The following is a 12,066-nucleotide window of genomic DNA, read 5'->3' as shown; positions in this document are numbered from 1 at the left end:
CTCCCTCCAGGTCCAGTAGCAGCTCTCCCTTTATCCAGCAATTTCCCAGCCTCCTACAGTGGCTTCCTCCCCTTCCAGCAGTTCTCAGTACTTGCCTGCAGCAGTGATTTACTTAGACAGCCTTGGGTCTGTTGCTGCCTCTGAGGAAAGAGGAAGTTGTTGGTGAATCATTGCCTTGGCAAGTAGGAGAGCTGCTGGGAGGGGAGACAGCCACTGTTGAAGGCTCCCCAGGATCTTGCTCGCACACACTGACCATCTCCCTTGTACCTGCAGCTCTCTCCCTTCCACTTGCACCTTCCCCGCGGCCCTCTTCAGCAACTCGGCAGGGGCGGTGATCAAGACAGGTTGCAGACGTCGGGACTTTCACTCTCTGAGTCCCGCCTATTTTGTTTCAACTTCCTGTTTCTGAACAGGCGAGACTCACAGAGGGAAGGCCCCGACGTCGGCAGCTTGTCTTGATCGCCCAAGGCTGGGAGGAACAGCAGTCAGCAGGAACCGTAATCAGAAGGAACCGCAGTCAGCAGGAAATTTAACTGCCGACTCGATCTCGCCAGGCCTGCGCAGACCGGCAGAAATTTTCTGCGGACTGGTACTGGTCTGCGGACCGGCGGTTGAAGAACAAACTACCTCATATAACGCTTTCATTCTTGAAAATATAGACTAATTATGCATCAGAACCACTGGAAGTTCCTTAATAGAAGCTTGAGAAAAGTTCTCACACTTGGACAGATCAGTTCAAGATTATTTGGGAAATTCTGCCTAGGGGTGTTAGAGTTTTCTTAGGTGTGATAATCTAAAGCAGGGTTGAGCAACCTTTATACGCAAAGATGCTCATGAATATTAGTACTATTCCTAATGTTTATGTTTATTAAAGTTTTTGACTGTACTTGATTTTAGCATCAGCACGGTTTACAAATACTGTATTCAAACAGAAAGGAACTCCATTAAAAAAACAAATAGTGAAAGAAAATTAAAAAAATTAAAAACAAACTACAAATTAAAAATTGGAAATTATAATCTAATAGCTGCCTCAGATGGGCTACAACACTATATACTGTCAGAAGTAGAAATGCACAGAACTCCATAGAATTACTCTTGATTAAATAAATAAGTAAAAATGTAACTAAAAACAGTCCAGTCGATATTCAGCCGCAGCGGTGAGCTTTTTGCTGACTACCACCATCATTCTCAGATATTCAATGCTTGGCTGTGTCTTGGGGCTCCTTTTACTAAGGTGCGCTAGCGTTTTTAGTGCACGCAGGATATTACCGCATGCTACACTGCTAGAACTAATGCCATGAAATACACTTCAAAACACCCCCTGGTTGTGCCCTGCAACTGCAAACCGCCAAACAACGTTCCTACTCCCTACTTCATACTGAACCACTGGATTCGACTGCCCCTGCAGATAAGATCCTGTAGGAGTGGTTCCTTGTTCACACCTGAAGGTTAGGTCTCTCCCTGATGTCATAAAGCCTGAACCATTGTCTGCAAGAAATCTTTCCAGCATGAACCATGCAAGAAGAGAAAAAGAAGAAATCATCTTTGTTGCCTGCTGCCTGCCAGATGCATTCTGGGTATGTGCACCAGAACTGTGTGTTTCTCCAGTCAAGGACATCTGACTATGCCTACATGCTCAGCCTGTGTGAATTTGAGGGAGGCATTGCCTCTATGCTGTTCTTATCTAACGAAGGTACCTCTCTCTCAAGGCCTATATGAGACTTTACATAGAAAGGCTATTGATCCAAGTTCTGTTTCTGGATTGGTCATGAGAGGTCTTCTAACGAAAACTAAGGAGAAGGTGTTTGATTAATTACTAGTTTATGCTTGGATGTGAGGAAGCACGGACCCATGCATATCTTCTCTATGCACACCTTCTATAATAATTAAGGACTGATAAGTACCTCTTGTGACTTAGCTCTGTCTGAGAGTGAAGAAAACAAAGAACTGCTTTTGAAACAGATCTGGTTTTACATCACTTAAGGAACTTTAACACATATATCTGACAGCTTGCTACAGTGACAAACTGCCCTATCTAACTCGAAGGAATTTTCACATCTGCTGCGCTGAAGGAAATGGAAGAATTCCATCTCCCTGTTCTGAGGAGGCAAAACCTTAAAGTGGTGAGAATAAAGAATTATCTCTCTATCAGCAGAGCTTAGGTAAAATTCTATTGTTTTGGGATAAGGAGAGTTAAGGTTCCATGGTGATAAGCTATTTTTAGATTGCTGCTATAATCAGGAATTTATTATTATAAGGAATTAACTAGTGTGTAAGACTTAGTTGTATTTACTCATTTACTTAGGGATTATTATATAATAATTATGTAATGATATATATATATGTATACAGAGATATTGTGAACAATAATTAGTTATTATTTACTGCTAGCTTGTGAATTATATTTTTCTATTTCTATAATAAAAATCTTTCATATAGCTCTGGTCTCTGTCTTAGTATAAACTAGCAAAGATAACGAATCCATGGTGTAGATATGGTGTATCCTAGACACGAGATATTCACATGACTTATTTATGTTGCACTAATTTGTTATACCCATAAATCTACCTACAATCCCTTGAAGGACTCCTCAAATTTAGGAGCGCAATAAAAACATACCTCTTTACCTAACACCCCCCCCCCTCCCTTGACTGATGGATTACAAAGAAATGGAAATTGGTAGCAGAACCCAGTATGTATCATGTAAGAAAAACTTGAATTGTAAAAACTTATACTGTAACTATGGCAAATCTAACCTGTAAACTGTATGTCAATTAGGATAAAACTTCTATTGGAAAACTTGCACTGTACGGATAACTAGGGTAAATTGTAACTGGTAAACTGTATAATATGTATATTAGTATTAGACTCCCTAGTATGTGTCTAGTTAGGATAAAAACTTGTACTGAAATTATGGCAAATCCAGCGTAAATCGTAACCTGTTAACTGTATACTATGTATGTTTATTCTGTAACACGTTCTGAGCTCTTTGGAGAGAATGGCACAGAAAATGAATTAAATAAATTAAATAAATAAAAATATGTGCATTCTACGAAACAAAGCACCTGGGAGCTTGCTAACTAATTGGCCCTCCTCCCATGTAACTCAAGCACATGCTCTTTCCAACTCTAACCCTACTGCCTGCTGGGAAATGAAGTCCAGATTTCTCAAAGAAGCCTATGCTCTTCTCTTCCTTAGGTTTAAGGAGTAGACGTTGCACTTTGACCCCCTAGCTTTCTTCTAGCTTCTTGTCACAATTTGAAAAGGACACAACAGAATCAGAGGTATCGTGGACTAGATGGAAAACTAAAGTCATTTAACAATAACACTCTAGTAAGATCAATGGGTGTAACAAGCAGATTTCCAATTAAATGATTTCCTTTGATGTTTTCATTTGTTTTAGGGTGGGTTGCCACAATTGTCGGGGGTCATTGGAGAAGGGCCGTTGGTAGCGGTAGGGGATTTTTTTGTTTATTTACTTTTATATGGGACAAATATTTTGCTTGTGTAATATACGCAAAATATCTGTGCCATTAAAAAAAAAAATCAAGCAAACCTGTTGGTAACAGTTAAAGATAACTGTTAAGATACGGTGGTAAAACCCACCGTATCTTAAGAAGGATATGGCAATAATCGAGAGGGTTCAGAAAAGAGCAACACGTTTGATAAAAGGTATGGAAAACCTTTCATATGCTGAAAGATTAGAGAAACTGGGGCTCTTTTCCGTAAAAAAGAGGAGACTTAGAGGGGACATGATAGAGACTTACAAGATCGTGAAGGGAATAGAGAAAGTGGAGAGGAACAGATTCTTCAAACTTTCGATAAATACAAGAATGAGAGGGCATTTGGAAAAATTAAGAGGGGACAGATTCAGAACCAATGCTAGGAAGTTCTTCTTCACCCAAAGTGTGGTGGACACCTGGAATGCGCTTCCAGAGGGTGTAATAGGACAGTGTACGGTATTGGGGTTCAAGAAGGGATTAGATAACTTCCTGAAGGAAAAGGGGATAGAAGGATATAGATAGAGGATTACTATACAGGTCCTAGACCTGATGGGCCGCCGTGTGAGCGGACTGCTGGGCACGATTGACCTCTGGTCTGACCCAGCAGAGGCACTGCTTATGTTCTTATGTATGTTATGCTTGCTTATTTTGCATGGGGTTTTATTAATTTGCATGGCCGAATCGGAAAATGGGCGATCAAGGGGAAAAATACATGATCGTCGCTAAACTTGTAAAAACAGGTTTAGCGACGATCATTGACTTTAGTGAATCTAGCCCTAAAGGGGTTGCAGGAGAGTGTTCCCTCATCCTACCCTCCACATTAACCAACATTTGAGCACTGAGTTTGTGAGAAGTGGAAGAGATAGCATAATCATGCATTGTCTATGCCTCTCTATGAGTGTGATTCAGGTAGGTGGAGGAAGGAGAGAGGGGGGAAGATGCTCTCTACTTATGCATGCCAGAAGAGGAGGAAGTGGTTCTGGGGACTTCAAACCTGGCCTTCCTAAACCTTGTCTCCCCCCTCCCAAATTTAAATGTCATATGATGCCTCTCCCATCCATTGCAACACAGTGATCTCTTTACTAGTTTTCTTCTTAAACAGATCTTCAAGATATATCTGCACTGCCTAGATAAATAAGTATAAATAAGATTTTTTTTCCCCAGATATGTGACCAGATTATTTTCCAGTTGATTTCCAGCTATGGCCCCAAGTGGCCCAGAGATCAAAAAAAGATAAGGGTCAGTTAAGAGGTTGAGCTCATTCTGTGTTACCATAGCAACCGACCTTAAGCAAGCCTCTGAGGACAGTGCCCAGTTCCCTAGGTAATATTCCCACTGTCCATGCCATCAATCGCAGGCCTTTCGAAACCCAAACTGTTTAATTGTCAGGGTACTGTTTTGAACAGTACCTGTATCCCACTGATAGCAAGTTGAGGCTAGCTGAGCTCATTTGTGTATCTCTAAGTCACTAGGGAGAAAAGATGGGTCCCATTTCAGTAGAAAGAAACTGGAAGGTAATATCTAGAGATTTAAAGAAGGGCGCTAGTATATCCTCCTGGATTAATTAGTAAAATATAAGCAAGAAATATAGCACAAATGTTTTGTAAAGTAAGAGAAGGTTTCTGAACTGACAAATGTAATGAATGGTGATGGTGACGTAGGTCTGGCTGACAAACTACTGGAATGGCAAATAAAGCCCTTTCATTTTAGCAGATGTATCGTGATATGCTTTGTTAATTAGAGCGAGCTATAAGGGTGTGACTCTACCTCTGACTTGCTGTCTTATTGCATTTCAGCCCATGTCTTGTGTAAAATATCTTTCTACTATTGAATGATTAAAGCTATTAGACAAGCCTTGCTGCACATATCTGATCAAATGGCATAAAGAATTTTATTTTAGTTGCTATTTCATTCTTTTTTTTATACGAAAGAGTATTTTTGCCCTATTTGACTGGGTTTTCACATTTTAATTTCTAATAATTTGTTTCACAAAAGTGAACAGAGTACCCTGTACTTAATTTCTTATTTTCTTGGGGTTTTTTTTTATACATACCTCCTTTCAGCATTGTTGCATATTAATAAAGGCCCGAGGTTTTACAGTTCTATACTTTTATATATTTATGCCTAACTGTAATGAAAATATTCCTCACAGAGCACAATTTAATTATAACAGAATTTCTCTCTAATGAGTCTGGATATATTCATTAGGAACAGGATATATTAACTGTTTTCTTTCTTCAACAAAAAAAAAAAAAAGAAAACCTTTCAATATTATCAGATTGTTCTAATGAAGGGATTTTTCCTGTGGTGGGTTTTTTATTTTTTCTGCCTTGCTCTGGTAGGGGATGCTCCCCAGAGGCGATAAACACAGAGGAGTTTTCAGAATACATAAGATGGGAGAATCTAAGCAGTTCGCTCGTAAAGCGGTGAAGTGGTAATGTGCAGAGTTCTGTGGACAGAACAAGCTGCCACTGCACGATGATGAGAGGTACAAGCTTCACGTTGTCCTGTCTGCCTTCACAGCTTGCTTTGGGACTGGCTGTCTTGCCTAAAGGGAGAGATTTGCATTATTAAGATCAGGTTTTTATGTAGAGAAGTTTTAGCTAACAGAGATGAGGCCCCTTTACTGCTCAAACTGCCTCTTTGCTGTTGATTTGATAACATGTCAGTATTTTGACAGCATTGGTCCATTTCTCTTCTATTGCCATTAGTTTTATAGAGTTGTAGCTGGAAAAGCAATTGATATATGGGTTTAATACAGTATTATTAATTACAAGACATCCTCGCCATGAGGCTGCTAGCGACAACTTGGTCATAAGCTTTGAAACGCTTTGCAGTATGTATTCAAGACATCATTCCTCAAGCCAAATGACTTCATGGAAAAGTGTATTTTCATCAGAATAAACCATCGAGAGGACAGAGCAACCTCTGTACTAAGTGTTAAATGAATAGATTTGGAGGGATCATGTACTGTAAATGCATTTGAACCCGAGAATAATGAGCAGTGTGCTTTGCATGTCACAGTTCAGCTGGGTCAGTGCAACCCACTAATCCTTGCTAACAGGCAGTAAATTATGTGCCTAAAAATTTAGACTAATGCCTGCCTTTGACATCAGTGAACGCTACCCAGGTTTCACCTTCAGGATTCAGATAATCAGCTCTCATTCCTACTGGCTTCCCCCAAGACCAGTATGGAAATAAGTATGTGTCTGTCAGGGATCAAACGTTTTTGGAGACAAAAGTAAGTACTGAGAACATTACAGGATACTATCATCTCCCCATGATACTTTTACACAAAGCACTCTGTTCCTCTTTTGGCCTGACATAGCTTCAGCCTGACAGAATCCAGCAGGCCTGCTTGTTTTAAACAAGAGTGCATCCTATTATTTTTTTGAGAAATGAAGTGTAAAATTAATGCTCATTATTCCGAGCTTGAAAAGAAAAGACAGAGAAAGAAATCCAAGCATCTTACTTCCAGTGCACTGTTCGCTCAGCATTCAAATAAATAGATCCACATACAGACCTGATTGCAGAGTTGCGTACAAAGGTCTTGCACAGCAAGAGATACAATTATGGGTTTTATTTTACAAATGAGAGGGGCTATGTAGTTCACTTGAGTTATGTCTGTCTGTCTTGTAGATCTAACAAAAAATTATGAATAAGAACAGGAAAATCAGTTATGTATCACTCTAGCAAAAGCCCAGCAGCGCGTACTTGAATTGTAGTGTGTCAGGTTCTCAGATTTAGCAGTGTTATAGGTGTACCTATTTAATGTTTAAATAATTTCAATAAATTATGTGTTAAAGCTTGTGCCCATCCTGTCTTTTTATCTGAATAAATAACCTACGGTAGCTACTAAAAATTGTAGCATTCCTTTCTGTATCTCTGGGTGGCGTAATATTTTTTATGTATGGAAATATTGATTTGTATATGCATGAATGAAATGGGAACATTTGTTATTCCAGCCATAGTGTTGCTTCCTCTCTTCAAATCTTTTTTTTCCCAATGCAATGGTTTTTATAGATGCAAAAAAAATACATAATAGACTCCTGTGGGAGTGGGATAAAAAGCCCCACAGGTGAGGAGAAGGCCTCCAGAATTGAAGCCTGGATTTGCAAATGAAAAGGTCTTGCCTAGAGTGGGATGTTTCCAGATGTGCAGAAACCTATCATGGTTTTATCATTTTTCATTCCAGCTTTACTATGGTTTTCTGTAATGATATGGAATGTTGTAAACAATGGAGGATGGAGCAGGGTGGTATGCAAAAAGAGCTGCATGATTAGAGCAAGGTGTTCATTTCTTTTTCATTTCTCGAACTTGTACTGTATAACTGTGTATTTGGAAGTTGTTTGTTTTTTGTAGGTTTTGTGGGTTTTTTGTTTGTTTTTTGTTTTTTTTTTGGGGGGGGGGGTTCCAGTTTTATTAAAACAATTAACTGTCCAGAAAACAACTCTGGTTCTCCCTTCTTGAGCACATTTCTGGAAGGCTGTTCTTGCATAAGTTACTGTGCACTGAACAGAAATGCATTTATGTAGTATATGTCTTAAAGTAAAAACATTTGCTTTCTCTGATGCTGTACAATTTCACTTTTTCTATTTCAGAATTTCTATAATATTAGTAATATGCCTTTAATGTTTTATGGAAACATAGAAACAGAGAGATGTTTGGGTCATTTTGGATATTTTTCCCAATTTTGGGTCTTTTTTTCAATTCGTGTTCATGAGAGTTAGAACTTAAGAGGCAATTTTACAAGGAGCCATGTAGATTTGAGCAGTAAGTATGTGTCGGTATTCTAGTCTTTATCCTCCAAATTCTATTTAGGTCTTCAAATGTTGGGTTCACAAATCTGGCCATATATCCAAGATCCGTGCATAAACTAATTAGCTAATGAGTCATTAACAATCAATAACTGGTGTTAATTGGTACTCATTCTGATCTGTCCTGTGCCCTATTAACATGTATGCCTAAATGTTACGGAGCGCAACTGAAAAGGAGGAACAGCCATGGAAGGGGCATGGGCGGGTCGGGGCATTCCTGTTTTCAATAGGCATAAGTGCTCGCACCTAAAGTTAGACACATAGAAATATGATGGCAGGTAAAGGCCAAATGAACCATCCGGTCTGCCCATCTGCAGCATCCACTATCTCCTCCTGTCAGTGGTGTGGGGGGAGATGAGCGACACCCAGGGCGGTGGCGCCCCTCTCCTGCCCTATTCTCCACCCCCAACCTCGCCACACACGTGAACCCCCTTCCCGATACCTTTTTATCTTTGACGCAAGCAGCCATGAACTTGCTTGCGTCGGCTTGGCACATTAGCAGGCGCGGGTCCCAGAAGTGACATCAGAGAGCGCCAAAATCGATGCCAGCATCAAGTTTGTAGCTGCTCGCGCCTAAGTTAACAAGGTACGGGGCAGGGGAAGGGAAGGGGCACACACCCCTCCCCGCACACTCTCCTTACTACCCCACTGCCTCCTCTTCTTAAGAGATTCCATGTACCTGCCCCACACTTTCTTGAATTCAGACAGTTTGTCTCCACTACCACTACTGGGAGACTATTCCACACATTTAACACCCTTTCTGTAACAAAAAGTATTTCCTTAGATTACTCCTGAGCCTGTCATCTCTTAACTTCATCCTATGCCCTCTCATTCTGGAGCATCCTTTCAAATGAGATTTGTCTCATCCGCATTTGTTCCACGGATATATTTAAATATCCCTATCATATCTTCCCTCTCCCACATTTCCTCCAAAATATACATATTGAGATCTTTGAGTCTGTCCCTGTACACCTTATGATGCTGACCACCAACCATTTTGGATGAGAGATCCACGCTACGCTTGTGTTATGTAAAGGACACTGTGCAGAGCAACCCTTTGCAAAATACTGGTTTAACAGGACACCTAGACTTGGGTACCATTTACTGAATTCCTTCTTAGTGGAAACAATTGAGAGGCAGGGATCTACTACTATCACTACTACTATTTATTATTTCTATAGCGTTGCTAGATACACACAGCGCCGTACGTTAAACACGCAAGAGACAGTCTCTGCTCAAAAGAGCTTACAATCTAATTATGACAATAGAGGATAAAAGGATGAATCTATAAACACTGCTCAAGTAGGGAATTACAAGGAGGCTAATGAGGCAGATAGGGTAGGAGACTATAGAGCAGGGGTGCCCACACTTTTTTGGCTTGTGAGCTACTTTTAAAATGATCAAGTCAAAATGATCTACCAACAATAAAATTTTAAAAAACACAAAGCACACTGTACGCAGAGAAAATGTTAATTATCATTTATATTTGAGGTCAAAGCAGATGACTTTAAAATATGCAATGTCATCTCAGTAACTATACAAAAATATGAAAATATACCTTTTACTAAACCACAATAGCAGTTTTTAGCACAGGGAGCTGCGCTGAATGCCCTACGCTGCTCCCGATGCTCATAGGATCCCTGCGCTAAAAACTGCTATTGCGGTTTAGTAAAAGGGGCCTTAATGCAAAATATAGACAGCAGATATAAATTCAGATACATTTTGATCACTAAATTTAAAATAAAATCATTTTTCCTACCTTTGCTGTCTTGTGATTTCATGAGTCTCTGTTTGCACTTCCTTCTTCGGACTGTAAATCCAATATTTTTTTCTTTCTACCTTTCTTTCTGCCTCCTGCATGTTTCCTCTCCTCCAGACCTCATTCCATTCCCCAACCAACATCTCTCTGTCCTTCCATGAGTCCAACTTTTTCTTCCTGTCTCCCTGTCCCCTCCTTTCTTTCTCTCTCTCTCTCCCTGCCCCCCATTCTTTCTTTCTGCCTATTTATCTCTCTCCCTGCCCCCTCAAGCCACTACCACCGATTTCTCTCTGCTTCCCCGACGCCAGGCCATGTGCGTACAAGCGCCGGGCCCACAAGCCTCCCCACCCCCGACATCAATTCTGATGTCAAAGAGGAAGTTCCAGGCCAGCCATGCAGTGATTGACTGGCCCAGAACTTTCTCTCCAATGTCAGAATTGTCAGGGGGAAGGCTGTGGGCCCAGCGCTTGTACACGCCTGGCCTGGCATCAGGGAAGCAGGGAGAATAGAACGCAAAGGCAACAACTCGCGTTGTCTTTGCGATCTACTGGTCAATCATGATCAACCTTTTGGGCACCCCTGCTAAAGAGGGATGCTATGATCAACAGCAATGACAGTAGACAACCGGGCTCCGCGATTGACTTGCGTTGCCTTTGCATTCTCTCTATTCCCCAACACCACAACAGGCCAGCAGCGACTACGGAAGCGCCATGCAAGCCAGCCTCCCCCCCCCCCCCACCCAGCAGTGTCAATTCTGACTTCGGAGAAGAAGTTCTGGGCCAGCCAATTGCTGCCTGGCTGGCCCGGAACTTCCTCTCCGACATCAGAATTAACGTCAGGGGGAAGGCTGCTGGCCTGTTGCAGCATCGGGAAACAGGGAGAACTGTGCGGCAACGGCGGTGGTGGTTTGGGGGCCTTTTCCCAGATGTCAGCAGTGGCTTGGGGGCCTGTTTCCAGACTACAGCCCAAGTGGTGGCTTGGGGAGACAGAAAGACAGGGAGGCAGAATAGGGAGACAGAAAGACAGACAAGGAGACAAAAAGAAAGAAAGGGGAGCATGGAGAGAGAAAGAATGAAAGGAGGGCAGGGAAACAGTGCAACCAGAGACTCATGAAATCACCAGACAACAAAAGTAGGAAAAATGATTTTATTTTAAATTTAGCGATCAAAATGTGTCCGTTTTGAGAATTTATATCTGCTGTCTATATTTTGCACTATGGCCCCCTTTTACTAAACCACAGTAGCAGATTTTAGCGCAGGGAGCCTAACAGCGTCGAGAGCAGCGCAGGGCATTCAGTGCAGCTCTCTGCGCTAAAACTGCTATCGTGATTTAGTAAAAAGGGAGAGAGTATATTTGTCTATTTTTGTATTTTTGTATAGTTGTTACTGAGGTGACATTGCATATTTTAAAGTCATCTGCCTTGACCTCTGAAAAAAAAGCCGAATACAAATGATAATTAACATTTTCTCTGCGTACAGTGTGCTTTGTGTTTTTTAGTTTTATTGTTGGTAGATCATTTTGACTTGGTCATTTTAAAAGTAGCTCGCAAGCCAAAAAAGTGTGGGCACCCCTGCACTAGATAATTGTTTCAGGCATAGCTTTAGAATTTGAGGGGTGCTTTTACTAAGGCGTGCTAACCAATTTAGCACATGCTAAATGCTAAAGCAGCCATAGAATATAATGGGTGCCTTAGCATTTAGCGCGCCTTAGTAAAAGGACCCCTAAATATTTGTCACGATATGTTGTTTTATTGTTTCTTTATTTTTAATTATTTCTATTTGTGGTTCTTTGTACCCCGCCTAGAATTATAAATAGAATAATAAATATTTTAAATATATAACTAAGGGCTCCTTTTATGAAGCCGTGGTAGCAGTTTAACGCGTGTAATAGCATCCCTCGACTACAAGACTTTAAAAAAGAAATAAAAACCATACTCTTCAAGAAAACTCTGAAAAAAGAAATAATACCGCAAGTCTCAAACTCCACC

General features: G+C 40.8%; 1 protein-coding gene across 7 annotated transcripts in view; it reads left to right on the top strand.

The window, feature by feature from the left end:
- The window catches only part of ZNF423 (zinc finger protein 423), a 715,192-nt gene that overhangs the window by 630,855 nt on the left and 72,271 nt on the right, over positions 1–12,066 (top strand). The window lies entirely within an intron of this gene.

Source organism: Geotrypetes seraphini, chromosome 4, assembly GCF_902459505.1.
Source record: "Geotrypetes seraphini chromosome 4, aGeoSer1.1, whole genome shotgun sequence".
In the NCBI taxonomy this organism is placed as follows: Eukaryota; Metazoa; Chordata; class Amphibia; order Gymnophiona; family Dermophiidae; genus Geotrypetes; species Geotrypetes seraphini.
Note: the sequence above shows the minus strand (reverse complement) of the source record. Positions and strands in the feature narration are given on the sequence as shown.